The sequence below is a fragment of the Suncus etruscus genome, chromosome 5 (genome assembly GCF_024139225.1).
Source record: "Suncus etruscus isolate mSunEtr1 chromosome 5, mSunEtr1.pri.cur, whole genome shotgun sequence".
NCBI classification, from domain to species: domain Eukaryota; kingdom Metazoa; phylum Chordata; class Mammalia; order Eulipotyphla; family Soricidae; genus Suncus; species Suncus etruscus.
The window spans coordinates 121,752,452-121,772,745 of NC_064852.1; the positions used below are offsets into that span (position 1 = coordinate 121,752,452).

Sequence of the window (20,294 nt, forward strand, 5' to 3'; positions counted from 1 at the left end):
TGTTTGTGAAATCATTGTAAATGCATTCCCTTTGATAGAATTTACTACTTAGGGAATTCATTGTGTTCAAGTTAACGCTGGAGTGCTTATATGGAAAATGGTGCACTGAGAAGTCAGGGATACAATAGGTGGCTAATTTGAGAAGCTATAAAACATATGTCCCAATGTTAAGACTGATCACAAATAAAACTTGTATATAAATTCCTGTAGTATTCTGTCATTGTTGTCTATGTAACCTAACCTTCAGCCTTTCTTCTGGACCTCGCTCTTCCTCTCAAGTTATTAGAAATGACTTGTCTGTTCTATATATGAGCTGGCCCTTTTCCTATGCTCTTCATTTCTCTGACCAGGGACATAAAAGACCATCAGCATATATAATTTGAAGAACTACAAAAGGTGCTACAAATTGTCCTTGGCAAACACCTTAGCAACAATGGATTGGGTGGCAGTTTGAGGAAAGTGTAAGTAAACTAACTTTGACAAAGGAAGCCAGCTCTCAAGCTACAAGTTCATGGTGCCTATGTATGTGATGCTCACACATATTGAAAGAGGAAGCCTCAGTTTCCCCTTGCCAACACTTCCATCTGTCTCTATTGACCTAACACATGCCTAATCCCCAAGAACTCACTAATACTTTAAATATATTAACTGGACCATAGAATTCTGCCCCTGCCTCAAGGAAGATAAGAGAATGGGCAATGCTAAGACAAAAGGCCCAACCCAAAGAACTCATACCAGCTAGATCAGGCAAATAGTATCTCAAGGCCTGTACAAAGATTCAGTTTTTCTATAAAAACCCTCCACAAAATGAGCCATATTTAATTTAGTCCTATACTACATTTCTCCTCATGCAGGAAGTTCCTTTTTCTTCTCCTCTACTTCCTAATATGTTTTTCTACATTCTAACTCTGAGTCTGAGCATCACAACTATCAATCTTTTGAATCTTAAAAATATTGAAGAACCTTGGGAACTGTAGATGACTACAGAGATGCACCGCCACCGCTCCTGCCATCCTCTTCTCCCCTCTTGAGACATGTATTATGCATCTTTATGCAAAACATTGGGGTGTATCCTGGCTCTTCCCAGGATATTTCCCAATAAACTTGTTATATATCACTGTTTATCACCTTCTGAAATTCCTTTCTGGGTTGAAGGCAAAATGTTGAACCCAATAAACTTGACTGACCTTTTTTTTTTTTTTTTTTTGCAAAAACAATTTCTCAGTCTAGCCTGAGTCTACAGCTCCCCAGAAAGTGTCTGCATATATCATTGCTCAGAACATGCAGAAGAAGAGTACACCAAACACAGCATGCTGGCTGTCTCCTAGGACTGGCAAGACAGGAAGCCCATGCCATGCCGGGGCTCAGAGCAAACTCTCCAGTTCAAGATGTTCTAGTTTTCTCCAGGTGACAGGTGTGGAAAGAAAACTATAGATTTCCTTCGCCAGACTGTTGCCCCCTCCTACACTTCACAGATGCTACTCAGGAACCTCCAGCAAGCAACAGACTTCTAGGTTGATTCCATATCTTAGCTATTGATTGTATTAAGTGCTACAAAAAATAATGCAGTACATAAGTTCACTGGAATAAATGTTTTCGTATTTTCGTATTTGTGGGGATAGGTAGCCCAACATTGAATTTCTGGGTTGTATAACAACTCAATACTCAAATCACCCCTGGCAGGCTCGGGGGACCATATGGGATGCCAGGATTCAAACCAATGACCTTCTGCATGAAAGACAAATGCCTTACCTCCATGCTATCTCTTTGGCCTGCAACTCAATACTTAGTTTAATGAAAGTTCTCCATATAATTTTTCACAGGAATTGAACCAGACAACATTCCCACTAGCAGTGGATTTTGGAATACTGGTGGAAGGAAGTTGACAGTGGTGGTGGGACTGGTGCTAGATCAATATTATATCTAAAACTCAACTTTCAGTAACATTAAAAATCATGATTCTATAATGAAATTAAGATAAAAGAAAAAAAAATATATATATACTTTTAACCAGGTTAACAGAAGGAATACAACACAGAAAGCACTGCTGCCCTTTTGATTTCAATAAATTCATTTAACCAAATATTTTCTGATAATCTAATTGAAATATAACCAATAACTACTAGAAATCTGATATCCCTATACAATGTGATCTGAATCCATGTTGCCCATAAAAATGATAATGTGAAGATAAAATTTCAGTTATCATTTACTAACTCAAGAAATAAAAATGAGTGCTCACCTAATTAAGCCCACAGATTTAAACTACTGACATTCATCCATTTAAACTGCCATTCATTAAAGGAAAAGCTGGTTTTCCAATATACACTTGAAATCATTTATAAGAAAAATTATCCTACCCTACTACTTAGAAAATGGGTTGGCTGACAATGAAGAGATTAATTAGTCCACCCTTATCCAGCTACTTTTCCCTAAAAACAATCTAGTTCTTAACTACTCCTAAAAGGCATTTTAGAGTCAGACTGCTCAATATAAAATGTTTTATTTCTCCCCAAATCTGTTTCAACCCCAATGTTCTCAGTTGATGATCACTTACCATGCTTAAACATGACCTTGGGGGCCCAGAGAGATAGCATAGCGGCAGAGCATTTGCCTTGCACGTGGCCAACACAGAACAGACCCCAGTTCAATTCTCGATATTCCATATGGTTCCCTGAGCCTGCCAGGAGTGATTTCTGAGCACAGAGCCAGGAGTAACCTCTGAGTGCTGCCGGGTGTGATCCCCCCAAAAAAAGGTGACCTTGGCATCAAGTTTGAGTTGGTCTCCTCTCTTTCACTTGCTTCCCATGAGCAAAATATGAGCAAGTCCTTTCTGTTTCACCCAGTTTCCTCCCCATCCTGCCTCCCATCTATCACCATGCCCACAAGGACCTTCTCAACAAAGCTCACATCTCTTTGAGTCTGGACAATTGAAGCATTTTCTGGTTGTCCTCTTCATTCAAAATTTATTCAAACAATTAATTCAAACTATATCCTCAATAATTCAAAGATTTTCCATCACTCCTAAAAAAATTTTTTTTAACTACACTGCTACTAATCCATCTTTCTTAGTCTTGGCTGCTTATCAGAACTGCCAGAGGAGCTTTCAAAAATACCTAAAGTACCACCCAATTGATTCTATGAGTCTCTACAGATAGGCGTGACAGAGTTTTTGCTGTTGCTGCTGCTGTTTTTGTTTTTAAGTGTACGTTCAAAGGTAAGAACCACTTTTCTCTATAGCTTGACATCTGGCTATTTCCACTCTGATTTCATCTGCTGCTACTGTCCTCTATTATCACTCAGTATCCTCACCAGCCTCTGTTTTGTTTTGTATTAAAAAACAAACCTCAGTTTCTCTGTTTTATCTGGAAAGGTTTGTTCTCTGTCCTCCACTTCCCACCACTGATCATCTTCACGTTTTTAGTTCCACCTCATTCAAGTCTCCATCCAAGTACGAACTCTTGGAAGAGGCTTTCTAGGTGCATCCAGCACTCTGTCAGGACTCCCAAAGTTTGATCTTAGAAGCTGCAGATGCGCCAGGCAACTTGTTTAAAAATATAAATCACAAGGGCTGGAGAGGGAGGGAATGGGGGAGAGAGAATGAGAGAGGGAGAGAAAGAGAGACAGAAAGAGAGAGAGAGAATTGTAGGTAGGATGTGTGCCGTGCATGTGGCCAATTTGGGTTCAATCCCAGACACCCTAAAAGATCCCCTGAACTCTGCCAAGAGTAATCTCTGTGCAGAACTAAGATATAAGTGCAGATTCTGTGCAGAATCAGAAATAAGCCTATCACTGGAATGGGTGTGGCCCCCCACCCCCCAAAAAGGGCAAAATCCCAACTGTAGCACCAGGCCCTACTCTGAGGAGGGGAGCTAGGAACCTGCATTTGAATGCATATTTCTGGTAATTCTGATGTACACTAAAGTTTAAAAATCACTATTCTGTATCTGCGAGCATGTGTTTTCTATTTATACAAACACATTTATATAGTTACCACTATCTTCCTACATTATATTACCTGATTTTATCACCTTTGTATGAGCCATTTAAATTCGTCATTGAATTTTTTAAATTATTTGTCCCTACCTCTCTAAAATATAAGCTCCATAGCAACTCATGGTCTCTCAGAAGAGACGCCAAGTCATCGAATTATCCCAATTAGGCCAGTCTCTGGGCTGAGAACTCTGGGGCCTTCTTAAAACAGAAGAGGGCAAATTCCCCTCCTTGCTAAAAAAAAAAAAAAACCCATACACACACACACACACACACACACACACACACACACACCAAACTTTACTTCATCCCGCATATACATAGCTTAGCTTCACTAACCTTCCTCAACTCACCAAGTGGCAGAATTGTCTCAGCTCCATAGCACCAACTTTCAGAGAACCAACTGTACAGCAGTAGAACAGAAAGTGACATAGAAGCCCAGCAAGCAAAATGAATGAAAACAAATGCTCAGCTAGCACCAATCAGCTCAGTAAGTCCTCGGGCAATGTTAGTACCAGCATTGTAAGGCATAACAATGATCACAAATTCTCTTTTATTGAACTATTTTGTGATAATTCTATGTACCACTTTGTTGTAACAAGCAGTATATTTTTATATAAAATCTTTATTTAAGCACCATAATAACAAGCTTTATTGTAGTTGGGTTTCAGTCATAAACAGAACACCCCCCTTCACCAGTGCAACATTCACACCATCAATTCCCCCTCTCCCTCCTTCGTAACCCTTGCCTGTATTTGAGACAAGCATTCTACTTCTCTCACTCTTTAAGATTGTCATGATAGTTGTTAGTTTAGTTATTTCCCCAACTGTACCACTACTCTTTGTGGTGAGCTTCATATTGTGAGCCAGTCCTTTTGGCCCTCATCTCTATTGTCTCTGGGGATTATTACAATAATGTCCTTAATTTTTCTTAAAACCCATAGAAGAATGAGACTATTCTGTGTCTATCTCTCTCCCTCTGATTTATTTCACTCAGCATAATAGACTCCAGAAACTGTGGTACATATACACAATGGAATACTATGCAGCCATCAGGAGAGATGAAGTCATGAAATTTTCCTATACGTAAAAAGCAATATTAAGTCAATTTGTGTCTTCTAAAAGGACAGGTTTGAACGTGGGTAGGAAACTAGGAACATTGTCAGAGGGAAGGTCACACTGGTGGTGGGGTTAGTGCTGGAACACCAAATAGCTGAAACAACTGTATTATGAACAACTTTGTAAATCACATTGTTTACATAAAAAGTTAAAAAAGAATTTTAAACAAACATTTCTCTCATATGTAAACAATTACTAAAATACTATTTAACATACAGATAGTAGATAGATATTTATCAAATAATTTAGTCCACAAAGATAAAACTAATTTGGTTCCCTTCTCCACTCCCAGAAGATCTGAGCGTTAGTTTGGGTTTAGATTTTGGTTTGGATTGAATTGAGTTGGATGGGTTGTGTTTCCTTTAATGATAGTCCCTGGGCAAAACAATAAAGGTGAAATAAGAAGGTTCCAGAAAACAATATCAAAATCCAATTGAATTGGCCATTTCTGGCCCTTTCAGAGGAAAGTTTTGTTTTTTTAGTGTTTTGGTTTGTTTTGGCTTTTGTTTTATTGTTTTTTTAAAATAATTTTATCTAAAAAATTAACTTAAAAAAGTATGAGAGAGGGTGGAAGGGTAGGTGGGAGGGAGGAAGGTAGAGTGGGAGATACATATTCAAGAGAGAGCAGAGGTTTTTCCAGAGTGAGAAATGCCCAGAAGGAAACTTTTCAAAATGTTGGACATGCTCACTTTATATGAATATGAAGTAATTGCTACCTATGACTAACGAACAGCTTCAAGGCCTCATTAAATCTCATTGAACTTGCCAAGGCATTTTCCCAAAAAAAAAAAAAAAAAAACCTGCAGTAGCATTCATGCAGCAGGAGCAGCATTCAGTATCTTGAAAGCAAAGAGGAGGCTGGATACTCTCAGATCAGGGGTCAAGACAATCCTAAACCAAGGGGTATTTTCCTCTGACTCAATGATTTCCAAAACAAACAAACTCAGTGGCTTTGGGGCTAGAGAGCACAGTATGGGCTGTTTGCCTTGCATGCGGCTGACCCACGTTTGGACCCCAGCATCCAATCTGGTCCCTGAGCACCAACAGTAGCAATTCCAGAATGCAGAGCCAGGAGTAAACACAAAGCACCACAGGGTGTGAAACCCTAAAAATAAATAAAATTCAGTGGCTTTTTGTCCATATGTGTTTCTCGTCAACATATCTCTTTTCCTACACTCCACCCACACAGCATCATTCCTAATAAGTGTAAAATATTGTTTTGATTGAAACTTCTTTTGATTATAATAGGATATGTACAGATACTTATTTGCCATTTTTAACTTGTTTCAGTGTATGACCTGTTTTTATAGCTGTCTTTTAGGCTGCCTTTTACCAAATGACGGTAATTAAATTTATTCTTGTCTATCATCTGTGCTGTCATTATTTTTTCCAGTTTGTGTGTCACTCTTGACTTCGTTTTTAATGATTCCTCCCTCAGTAATTTAAAACTTTATTTACTCAAATATGCCAATTTTAGATTGGGTATGTGGCTTAGTAGTAAAAGCTTGTCCTGCATGTGTGAGACAAGGATTTAATGCCTAGCACCATTAAAAGAAAAAATTAGAATGGGGGAGGGGAGTAAAATGCCTACCCTCAGAGGCAGGCTGGAGGAGGGGGAGAAGAAAGGGGATAAACTGGGGACACTGGTGATGGAAAATGTGCATTGGTGAAGGGTGGTGTACATTCCATGACTTAAAATCATGAACAATTTTGTAACCATGGTGCTTAAATAAACTAATTATGTATTTCTAAGTCATATATGCAAATCATTTACTCAAGGGTTTCTTATTTTTCTGAAAATAAATAAAAACTATTTACTCCATAGATATTAAAATGTTCACTCATTTTTCTTACAATGCTCAATGATTCTTTACATTTTTAGCTTTAATTCGGTTTCTGAATAAAAAGTCCATTAAAAACTTTGCCCTCAGCATTTAGCATAGCAAAATTACTTGTGGTTGACTTAATTTTAAGTTAAATTATCACATGGATAATGAAGCTACAAGACAGTATAGAAAACACAACAACATACAACCCAATGTATGTATATATTTACTTAATCTAATGTAACCTTTATATATTAGTGTAAATTTTAACAAGTAACTAGATACTTACAATACAGTTGTTTTATTATTATTATTGTCAACAATAATCTTAAAAATAACTATCACTATGGTGAACTTCATGTCAGGAGCTGGACCCTCCAGTCCTCCTCTATTTTGTCTCTGAGACAAAATTAAAAAGTAGAAAGCCTGTCTAGAGTACAGGCCAGTGTGGGGAGGGGAGGAAGGACATTTGGGATATTGGTCATGTTGCACTGGTGAAGGATTTTTTATATATTAAAAAAATCAAAAAAAAAAAAGAAAAAAAAAGATAAGGCCTCCCAATTCTTACCACAGGCTTGTTCTTTACAATGACTTATAGAAAGAGGAGGTACAGTAAATGCACCCCATATACACCTCAACCCAGGCCCTTTGCCTGGTCTGTATTGTGAATTGGGAGACAAAAAAAAAAAGAATATTTCTATGAAAACAAGTTATGGTTCTATATTGTTTATACCTTACAATTGAGGTATTACCTATTATTAAATTAAATGTCTAAAATATTAAAAAAAAACTATCAAACATTTAGTATGCTTAACATTTGGTATACAAACATTGATATGCTTTTTGTTTGTGGTTTTGTTTTGTTTTGTTTTGTTTTTTTGCTTTTGGGTCACACCCTGCAGTGCTCAGGAATTACTCCTGGCTCTATGCTCAGGAATTGCTCCTGGCAGGCTCGGGGATGCCTGGGATTTAAACAACTGTCCTTCTGTATGCAAGGCAAATGTCTTACCTCCATGCTATCTCTCTGGCCCCACATTAGTATGCTTTAGTTTATATTCTGAAACTCCTATTCCTTTTTAAGTTTAAAATATCTTTATTAAGTATAAAGATAAACATTATTTAAATTTAGTCAATATTTATGTAAGTCCTTTCCTATCTGGCTTCTTCTCTGTCCATGCTTTACTTAGCTGCTGCTCAAATTTGACTTTCATCTTCAAGATGATCTTTAGGAAAGGATATCAGTTACAGCTTCCCCACAGCTCTTAGTCATGGATATGAAGGTCTTGTAGATCTTCTACTTCTGTTTGGGAGTGATTATTTCATCCTGGAAAGCATTCAACCTTTGGTCACAGCAATAGAGCGCATGAGTTTGGTTCCAAATACCTTATTTAAGATGATGTGTCTGGAGGTTGGAGTGATACAACAGTGAGTAGGCATTTGCCTTGCATGTAGTTAACTTGGGTTCAATCCCCACCACCACATATGCTCCCCTGAGCATCATCAAGAGTGATTCCTGAATGTAGGACCAGGAGTAAACCCTGAGTATCACTGGGTATAGCACCAAAGGGCAAAATAAAAGTTTTTAAATAACTATAAGGACATGAATATTGTAATTTTACATAGAAGAATACTACGACATCAATTGATAAAGAAACTTGCATAAGATCTTCTGAATTGCAATAGATATATATACTTGAGCTTTGAGGAAGAAGTACCAAAAAGAAACAACAGGTAATTTTTTCTATTAATCTCTAATAAAATGTGTTCAGATTTTATTCATAATAGAATTTATTTTTAATTGGAAATATTGTATGACAGTTCTAAATTTATAATTTGAAAATTAGATAAATATTCCATTCACCCCACTCCAACTTCATTTTCCTGAAAATATACCCACTCAGTAATGTCTTTGACTATAATATGTGACAATGAAGCTATGAAGGTAATTTAAAACATGAAATTTCTCTCAAATTACTTATATTTCTTTTTTTCTTTTTGGTTTTTGGGTCACACCTGGCAGCGCTCAGGGGCCACTCCTGGTTCTACACTCAGAAATCACTTCTGGCAGGCTTGATGGACCATATGGGATGCCGGGATTCAAACCACCGTCCTTCTGCATGCACGGCAAACGCCCTACCTCCATGCTATCTTTCCGGTCCAAATTACTTATATTTCTTTATATATTTCAGTTCAAATTCCTACCTTAAACTTCTGTCATTTCTAAGCATACCCAAGAACAAAATATATAGTTTCACTAAATAAAGGAGGCAGGTTTATATATAGCAAAGTCAAGTTAACAGTTACTTTTAAGCATCTCATACTTAAAAATCAGAGTCTTATAAAATTTAAAAATATTCTCCAGAACACTATTAATAACAAATGTCATTTTATACTTTAGTGTATATTCTAGAATTTTCTGTTCCATGATAGCAATGAAAACACATTTCACTCTACTCTCAAATTTGTAAAACTAAGATAGCACAAAAATACAAATCCCAATTTCAAAGAAAAGTCTATAATATAATAGTTGAAAGTGGGAAATATATGAAAGAAAAAAATACTTTAGTAAAGGACAAAAATCAAATCTGTGACTATAAGAATCAAGCCTTTTTCTTCTGAAATATTCAGGAAATGTAGATACTAGGTATTTTAGAAGCTGAGTGTAAGGCTAATTGGCTAAAATGAATACATATCCTCAATGATTTGTAGGCTCTGCTGGCTTCTTCTGGCTTGAAAGACAAAACTCTATAATGACATATACTCAACTCCAGTGGGGTATGTGCAATCAGAAATTGGTAAATGCTGAAATAGAGTGTTATCTTGCTGATTTGTTTCCAGAGAACTAGTTATTAAACTTTTACTAGCCAACTACCATGTCCAAGTCCTAGCCTTTATCAGTCTCTAAAAATCTGAGGGTTGAGAGGGAAGTAGAAAGCCTGTCTAGAGTACAGGAGGGAGGGGTGGGAAGGAGGAAGATTTGGGACATTGGTGATGGGAATGTTGCACTGGTGAAGGGGGTATGTTCTTTACATGACTGAAACCTAATCACAATCATGTTTGTAATCAAGGTGTTTAAATAAAGATATTAAAAAAAGATAAGTCATAGATACTTCAGGCTCAAGAACAGTAGTCACCAAAGAAGGCAAGTGAAAAATATAGTGCTTAAATCAGGGACAAATATGAAAATCTATATTTTGATGACTGAATTCTCATGAAGGTTAATGATTTCCTTCAACCTTTCATGGATATCAGCCTTCAGCCTATATTTCCCTAGGGGGAGACTGAAGACTTTTCTCTGAAGAAACTAAACTGAAGAGAAAGGAGTGGATGTGTAGATAGACAGATATATATATAATATATAGATAGATTGATGATAGATTAGATAGATAGATAGATAGATGATAGGTAGGTGGGTAGGTAGGTAGATAGGCAGGCAGACAGATAATAGACAGACAGACAGACAGACAGACAGACAGACAGACAGACAGACAGACAGATAGATAGATAGATAGATAGATAGATAGACAGACAGACTGACAGAGACAGACAGACAGACAAAAGACATTTTAGAAAGGAAGTTCTCAATTAAAAGTCTCTATTAACTTGTTTGATTCCTGAGAACTGTTCCTCAAGAAGTCACTACAAAATACACTAAATACTTTTACGTCCTGCTAGAACAAAGGAATCCACCAAAAAAGAATAGGATGTAGATCTGGGAAACACGGAAGAGAAGCAGTGGGCATTCCCAGAGAGAGAGAGAGAGAGAGCTATACTTGAAAACACAGCACATGCTGGAGCCAGAAGTGGAGGGCTCCAGGAAGTAAGAACAGGAACAGAACCGGAAAATTATCTAACTACTTGAGAATGTAGAACACAGAGCTCAGAAACATTTTACAGAAATGTTAGAGGATGTCAGGGAAAAAATAGCATCAAAAAAAAACTTGGGCAAAAGGGGAAAATGAGGCAGCAACTGACTTCTTGAGATAAAAATTATAGCAACAAACATAAGAAATGCAATTACAATAGATGGCTGAAGTGCTCAAAGTAGTTAACTAGTCAGAGTCAGATGCTTAAAAAATATGTGACAAAGAAATTAGATGTAATAAACATTATAGGGAGAAAGTGAGCAAAATGTTACTTCGCTTCGTAGTCCAAACTATTTAGTATGTTTCTGTAGAATGCAGATTTCAAATGGACATTACAGCAATTATTGGCAAGATTTTTTTTTTGCTTGGTTTGGTTTTTAGTTTTGTTCTGGAGCCACATCTGGTAGTACTCAGGGCTCTGTATTCAGGGATATCTCCTCCTGGTGATGCTCAGGAGGAGGCCATAGTGAGGTCAGAAATTGAACCCAGGTTAGCCTCAAGCAAGGCAAGGACCCTACCCACTATATTATCTCTCCAGCCCCATGGCAGGTTTTTCATAAAAATTTAAAAGGTGTATACATAAATGAAGAAAGAAAGTACACTGATTAAGAGTCTTGTTGTTTTTTAAATAAGAAAGAAAATACAGAAACAAATAGCTAAAATCACTGAAGTGGTTCTTCTAGTAATAGATCATGACAGTGAGAGAACAAAATTACTTTTACTATATACATATTTAAGACAACCACGTTATTCAATATTTTACCATGACTTTTAACCTTTAGAAATAAGAAAAATAAACTAATTTGTAAATTATGAATAACTGCAGACTGTGGGTGATTATTATTATTATCCAATAATAGATTCATCTATTAAAACAGTAGAAAAATATTTCCATGTTGGAAAATCTCATTGAGATATTTTGTAATAATTGAGTAGTATCAATGAGTAGTAATCAATGCACAGTATAATTTGTTTTTTACATGATTATAGACCCTTAGATAAGAGAGCCAGTAATAGGATCAGAAAAATAGTACAGTGGGTAAGGCACTTGCCTTGCACACAGCCAACCCAGGTTGGGGTTTTTTTTGGGGGGTGTTGGTTCCTGGGCCACACCTTGTGATGCTCAGAGGCCACTCCTGGCTATGCACTCAGAAATCTCTCCTGGCTTGGGGTACCACATGGAATGCCAGGGGGAATTGAACCACTGTCCTTCCTAAACAGATGCCTTACCACTTGCGCCACTACTCTGGCCCCTCTTTTGTTTTTGTTTGTTTGTTTGGTTGGTTGGTTTTTGGCTCACACCCAGTGAAGCTCAGAGGTTACTCCTGACTATGTACTCAGAAATCACTCCTGGCTCTGGGGACCAGATGGGATGCCAGGAATCGAACCCAGGTCCATCCTGGATTGGCCATGTGCAAGGCAAAAGCCCTACCACTGTGCTATTGCTCCAGTCCCTGCCAACGTAGATTTGATTCTCAACATTTCATATGGTCAACTGAGCACTGCCAAGAGTAATAGAGCCAGGACAATGAGCACTGCCAGGTGTGTCCACAGCCCTCTCCCCCCAAAAAAGAGAGAGCCAGTAATGAACATGGAAAGAATATATTAGGACAAATTTGTCTATTTTGAACAGACCAAAATCATTTTGTATTGTTTTTTGTTTGGGGGCCACATGTGGTGAGGCTCAAGAGTTAATTCCGGGGCCGGTGAGGTGGCACTAGAGGTAAGGTGTCTGTCTGCCTTGCAAGCGCTAGCCAAGGAAGGACCGTGGTTTGATCCCCTGGCGTCCCGTATGGTCCCCCCAAGCCAGGGGTAATTTCTGAGTGCTTAGCCAGGAGTAACCCCTGAGCATCAAACGGGTGTGGCCAAAAAAAAAAAAAGAATTAATTCCATACTCTGCTCTTAGGAATTATTCCTAGCAGTGCTTGGATGCCAGAGATCAAATTCTGGTTGATTGCATGCAAGGCAAGCACCCTGCCAGCCTTACTATTTTGTGGCCTAGGAGACCAGAATCTTTATAGGAGCAACTGTAACTACTCATATTTGTGACAAATAAAATCCATGTGTGTTTAGGTATTTCAGGGTATTTCTATTTATATCTTCCAGAATTAAAAAATATTTACAGTGTTGAAATTATGTCCTTGAGATACCATCATTAACAGTATTGTAACCCAAAGAATGTCAATTAATAAAAAATAATATTAAATCAGGGGCCAAAGTGATAGCACAGCAGTAGGACATTTGCCTTGCACATGGCTGAAAAACGAGAGACCTTGTTTCGATCCCCCAGCGTCCCTTATGGTCCCCCAATCCAGAAGTGATTTCTGAGTACATAGCTAGGAGTAACCACTGAGTCTCACTGGGTGTGGCCTCAAAAACTAAAATAATAATAATAATTAATAATAATATTTTTATTTTTATTCTTTTCGTCCCCCCAATAATAATAAATTTTAAACCAGAAGCAGGTGGGGAGGGTGAGAAGAAAACTGTTGTGATTGGTGGTGGGAAATGTGCACTAGTAAAGGTTGTTGTACAACGTACAACTGTAACTCAATCATGAAAAACTTTATCTGTGAAAAAACTATAGTATGAACCTTGTAACCAATGTATTTAAATAAAATTTAAAAAATTAATAATAATTTAATATACAAATAAATAAAACCACCTAGAAATACCCTCAAGGATGTTTAAAGTAACTCTTTTATTAACATTCTTATTGGATCATAAGTTAAAGTAACTCTTTTAATAAGTTAATAGAATGACAGCTATATCCACAAATACTAAAATTTAAATAAATAGAAAATTTAAATATGTTCTTTTTATAGTTGTATACATGCATTTTTGTGTGTTTTCAGGCCACAACCTTTTGATGCTCAGGGGTTACTCCTGTCTAAGCACTCAGAAATTGCCCCTGGCTTGGGGAGACCATATGGGACACCAGGGGATCGAACCGCAGTCCTTCCTTGGCTAGCACTTGCAAGGCAGACACCTTACCTCTAGCGCCACCTCGCCGGCCCCTGTATACATACATTTTATTCCTTGCATTGAACACCAATTTAAGGGCTGGAACAATAATAGCACAGTGGGCAGGGCATTTGCCTTGCATGATCCCCGGCATCCTATATGGTCCCATGAGCACCACCAGGAATAGTTTCTAAGTGCAGACCCAGAAGTAACCACTGAGCACTACCAGGTGTGCCACCCCCCCAAAAAAAACCCACAAAAGATAAAATAAAATAAAAACTAATTTAATACCTATTGATTTCATTATAAAAGAAATTGTTGAAAGAGGAGTTAAAATAGGTAAGAGCGAAGTAAAATGTTAGTGGTAGAAAAGAAATACTACTTCTAGATCACTTAATTAAAACTCAATAAAACGTTCAAAATAAAAATCATAGTATTTAAAAATAGCATTTTTTGTTTATTTCTATTTTTGCTCCTAGATCAAATGCAGTCCATGGCTTACTCCTGGCTCTGTGCTCAGGGATCACTACTGGTGGTGCTTAAAAGATCCCCTGGGGTGCCAGGGATTGAGCCCATGTTGGCTGCAAACAAGGCAAATGCCCTACCTACAGAACTATCTCTCCATTCCTTTAAAATATCTATCTGAGAAATTTGAAATAAAATAGATTAGGGCATGATGGGGAAGACAGTGTCCATGTATTTAAAAAAAAGCATGGTAGAAAAGGGCTTTTAGCATTGAAACAGTAATACTGTTTTCCCACACAAGCACAGCCTTCTTGTAAGCCTAGAGAGTGAGGAGATGTACACATAATCATTTTAAGTAAATTACAAAGGCGGCTGATCCATAGCTTTATAGAATAATCTGGCATAATACTGTGTTCCTGGAAGCAGCCAGTTGTTGGCAAGCCTTAATGAAAAATGCCAGACAAGTGGCTTTACTTCAAAACACAGAAATTGACCTCATTAAATCGATGAAATGTCTATCAGATTTTTGAATCATCTAGAAGGGAAAATAAAAGCTAAAAAGCATCATTTCTTTAATCAAGAAGTTTCCCTACTAAAAGCTATGATAGTTTGGGCAATTTAATAATAAGCTGCTGTTACTTCATTTCTGCCTTCACAGTGATGTGCACACGTTCCTTTGGTTTCTTTCATTAAGCAGGAAAAAACTAATTCAAATGCAAAATTATATCCTAAGACTCATGATTGAAGTTAGAAATTACACCAAACTTTACAAATATTTTGGGGTTCTTTTTTCCTAGAGACCCTAATCCTTTCATGAAAAAGGAACTGTACAGAGTTTACTATCACAGCAAACAGAACAAGTATGGGACTGAGGGGAAGGCTGAGTCCAACTCGGGACACCACCATTACCAGTCTCATAAAGTATGGTAACAAAAATAAATTTTAGAAAATAAAATATATAGCTTTTTTTTTAATTAACTGGATTTTCACAGAAAATCAAGTTAAAGAAAAGAATATGCTTTTGTGTATATTGTTTAGAAACATGCAGTAGGACAGTGGTATTCAAACCCTGCTACACTTAAAATCTTCTGAGAGTCTTTTGCAAATAAGGATTCCCCCATTCCTCGTGAATGAATCAAGTAGGTTTCAGAGGGTGGTCCTTAAGTGTGAATGTATTAGCCTTTATATTAATATTTTTATTTAAACACCTTGATTACAAATATGATTGTAGTTGGGTTTCAGTCATGTAAAGAACATCCCCCCTTCACCAGTGCAACATTCCCATCACCAATGTCACAAATCTCCCTCCTTTCCCATCCCACCCTCGCCTGTACTCTAGACAGACTTTCTACTTCCCTCATTCATTCACATTGTTATGATAGTTCTCAATGTAATTATTTCTCTAACTGCACTCATTACTCTTTCTGGTGAGCTTCATGTCGTGAGCTGGACCTTCCGCCCTCCTCTCTTTGTCTCTGAGGATTATTGCAAAAATGTATTTTATTTTTCTTAAAACCCATAGATGAGTGAGACTATTCTGCGTCTATCTCTCTCCCTCTGGCTTATTTCACTCAGCATAATATCCACGTATAGAAAAATTTCATGTTTTCATCTCTCCTGACAACTACATAATATTCCCTTGTGTATATGTACCACCATTTTCTTTAGTCATTCATCTATTGAAGGACATCCTGGGTGTTTCCAGAGTCTGGCTATAGTAAATATAGTCTGGCAATGAATATAGGAGTGAGAAAGGGATTTTTGTATTGTATTTTTGTGTTCCTAGGATATATCCCTAGGATTGGTATAGCTGGATCGTATGGGAGCTCAATTTCCAATTTTTGGAGGAATCTCCATATTGCTTTCCATAAAGTTTGGACTAGACGGCATTCCCACCAGCAGTAGATAAGAGTTCCTTTCTCTCCACATCCCTGTCAGCACTGCTTGTTCTCATTCTTTGTGATGTGCTCCAATCTCTGTGGCTTGAGATGGTATCTCATAATTGTTTTGATTTGCATTTCCCTGATGAGTAGTGATGTGGAGCATTTTTTCATGTGCCTTTTGGTCATTTGTATTTCTTCTTTGGCAAAGTGTCTGTTCATTTCTTATCCCTATTTTTTGATGGGATTAGCTGTTTTTTTTTTTTCTTGTAAAGTTCTGTCAGTGCCTTGTATATTTTATATATTAGCCCCTTATCTGATGGGTATTGGGTGAATAGTTTCTCTTACTCAGTGGGGTAGCTCTTGTATCCTGGACACTATTTCCTTTGAGGTGCAGAAGCTTCTCAGCTTAATATAGTCCCATCTGTTTATCTCTGCTTCTACTTGTTTGGAGAGTGCTATTTCCTCCTTAAAGATGCCTTTAGTCTCAATGTCATGGAGTATTTTACCTATGTATTGTCCTATATACCTTAGGGTTTCAGGTAAGCTACCCCAGGTAACCAGTTCCCAAATTTGGGGACAAATGGAAAAACTGACCCTCAAATTTGGGAGCAAATGAAAGGAGTGTAAAAGCACTAATTCTTTCATTCAAATAAGGTTAATGTGTACTCACCCCCAAATTTATTTGTTGATATCCTGTATTTACTGTCTTAAAATAATTTTGTAAATCACATAACCTTAATAAAGATAATTTAATTTAGAAGTCCTCATATATATATACATATATATATATGTATATATATATATATATATATATATGAGTGTACTTTGGGGGCAGAGCAATAGCACAACAAGAAGGGCATTTGACTGAAATGCAGGGCAGATCCAAGTTCAATCCCCAGCATCCCTAATCCCTGAGCCTGTCAAGAGTGATCCCTGAGTGCCACTGGGTGTGGCCCAAAAGCAAAAAATAAAAATAAAAAAATATGAATGTACTTGAATATATATTATTTAAAGAGGTTAAATGTAGTCTTTGGTATTAAACTCTTAAGGGCAGAGTCTATAAAGTATGATTTCTATATGTAATCAAATTCTAGTCAGGTATAAGAAAAGATAAAATCTGTAGTACAGATGTAGTCTTGTTACTACAACTTGGACAGTGTTAGGGGGTATGATAGTGAGCAAAATGAGTCAAAGTGAGGACAAATATCAAATGATCTTTCTTGTGTCTGGAGTATTAAAAAAACATAGTGGAAAATAAAATTAAAAAAAATAAAAGAAAATTCCAGATCCTCAAAAATAATAAAAATTAAAAACATCGTGGACAAATACCAAATGATCTTTCTTGTGTCTGAAGTATACAATTTATATTAGTAAGGGAATGACCCTGAGCATCTGCCTGTAGAACTGAGGTCAGTTAGGACTGAGTTAGCTAAAGGGGGAAGCGTGGCAATGCAGACTGACAATCAAGGCACTGATATTTGGGCAGTGATGGCATGTAGTGGTATCCTCAAAACAGTCATTGTAACAGTATCATAAATCACTAAGCTTACATAATATTCTTCAATAAAATCAATGTCATATGAAAAGTAGAGTCTTTAAGAAAATATGAGGATGAAGGCACATACAGAGGGCGGTCACATGAAGGAACCAAGAGGAAAGAAATGCTACTGATATGCCAAAAAAGAAAAATCTGAAGAAGAAAAAAAACTATGTACTCCAATGTCTTGCCTTGAGAATAGTGAGCAAACACTTTCTGTTGTTTAAGCCATCAGGATGAGTATTCTAAGACAGCTTTAGCAAAGTAATGCAGACCTCAATGCCCAAATTCCTATTTTATAGAAATGGGTGCAGCAGGATCAAGGCATTTTAACTGTTTTTTGGGTAGTTTATATCAGCATCGAAGAATTAGACCCACAGCTACAGAGATCCTGAATCTTGACTTTATCTGTTCTTTACTTGATGTGAACAAGAGAGAGCAGCTACTTATGCTGACCACACCTTCCATCTGAAGACTCTCTTTTTATTTTTGTCTTAAAATTTAAAAATTTGTATTAAAGTACCCCTTTCAGTTTTTTTTATTCTTTTTACTTTTATTTTTAGATAATATCTTTATTTAAGCACCATGGTTACAAACATATTTGTAGTTGGGTTTCAGTGATAAAAAGTAAGCCCACCCTTCACCAATACAACTTTCCCTCCACCAATGCCCATCGTCTCCAACCTCCCCCAGCCCCTGCCTGTGCTTAAGACAGGCATTCTATTCATCTCACTCATTACCATTGTCATGATAGTTGTTAATGTAGTTATTTCTCTATCTGCACTCATCACTCTTTTTTTTTTTTCTTTTTTCTTTTTTTTTTTTTTTTGGTTTTTGGGCCACACCCGGCATTGCTCAGGGGTTACTCCTGGCTGTCTGCTCAGAAATACCTCCTGGCAGGCACAGGGGACCATATGGGACACCGGGATTCGAACCAACCACCTTTGGTCCTGGATCGGCTGCTTGCAAGGCAAACGCCGCTGTGCTATCTCTCCGGGCCCAGCACTCATCACTCTTTATGGTAAGTTTCATACCATAGGACTGGTCCTTCCAACCCTCATCTCTGGGTATTATTACAATACTTTCTTATATTTTTCTTAAATCTCACAGATGAGTGAGACTATATTTTCACAGATGAGTGAGATATAGATAGACTATATCTATATCTCTCTCTGAATTATTTCACTGGCATAATAGTTTCCATGTTCATCCATGCACAGGAAAATTTCAAGAAATTCATGTTTCCTAACACCTTCTTAGTATTCCATTGTGTATATGTGTCACAGTTACTTTAGCCACTCATCTGTTGTCAGGCATCTGGGTTGTTTCAAATTCTATTGGAAATAGAGACACAATGAACATAGCCATGATGAGGGCATTTTTGTCTTAATAGATATATATAAAGGCATGATATATATGAAGTGACCCCAGTATGGAAGTCACAACTGGTGGTACTCAGTGCTCATTCCTGACTCTGCACTCAGGTATCATTCCTGGTAGGGGTTAAGGGTGATGTGGGGTGCCAGGGATTGAACCCCAGGTCAGCTTGGTGCAAGCCCTATCCAGTGTGATATATTTGTTTGCTATCATTCACAAATGTAATTTCATATAGCTTTGTTTGCTATCATTCACAAATGTAATTTCATATAGTTTCTCGTTTTATTTTTTTTGTTCGTTTATTTTAGGGCCATACTCAGCAGTGCTCCTGAGGTCACTGGCAGAGCAAGGGGTCAATCCTGGCTCTGTACATCAGGAATCACACCTGATGGGGTAAGAGAACTGCACACGAACCATATGCCACGACTGTACCCAGGCAAATGCTTTAGCTTTCTGGCTACCTTTTTATTTCCTTATCTTTTATACTCCTAAAACTGCTGTTTTCTTATTTCATTTTATGAGATAAAAAAGAATATCTTATTTTAAAATATGTAATTGTTATCTTGTTAGTATAAAGTGCTATTATTATCTTAATATATTATAATTTTTAAATATATAAATTTTATCTTGTTAGTATGAAGTGGTCTCATTATTTTAATATAATTATTCATGAGTTTGTATATATTGTTATACTTGGTGTTTTTCCTTCAGGATTAACCGAGTTAACATCTTTTGCTCACTTCCTTTTGGGGTTTCTTATTGTCTGGCCAGAATTTCTTGTCATGTAGATCAAAGATCTTGGAAGTTTTTAGACACTAAAATTATTTCTTTCCATTCCATGGTCTTTCTCCTTTCCATGGTGGTCCTTGTGGGTCCCCACTTTCATTGCAGGGAATCCAGTTAATCTTTTGTCTTATCAAGATATGGATTTTATCCCCCGTGCCTGCCAGGAGCTATTTCTGAGCAGACAGCCAGGAGTAACTCCTGAGCACTGTAGGGTGTGGCCCAAAAACCAAAAAAAAAAAAAAAAATGGATTTTAAGATTTCTAGTTCCACTTGAAATTGAAGAACCATTTCATAATTAGTTCAAAATTTGTATTGAATGGTTCAACTTTAATTTGGAATGAAACAGTTTTTTGTTTGATTTATTTCCTTCTCTGTGTGGTCTGTGGTTTTAGAGTCACACAAGCCTCAGACCCAATCAGTTTTACCAACACGAGTTTTGTGACCTCCAGGATGTTACACAAACTCTCCAGGTGCCTTG

At 37.1% G+C, this 20,294-nt stretch overlaps 1 protein-coding gene and 1 non-coding gene across 2 annotated transcripts in view; one reads left to right on the top strand and one right to left on the bottom strand.

Moving 5' to 3' along the window:
• PLCL1 (phospholipase C like 1 (inactive)) overlaps positions 1-20,294 on the bottom strand; it is a 345,138-nt gene that overhangs the window by 192,197 nt on the left and 132,647 nt on the right. The gene's annotated exons all lie outside the window — the stretch shown is intronic.
• Positions 7,490-7,620, top strand: LOC126010138 (small nucleolar RNA SNORA51). The gene has a single exon (XR_007496272.1). It is a non-coding gene; the product is annotated as a small nucleolar RNA SNORA51 (small nucleolar RNA).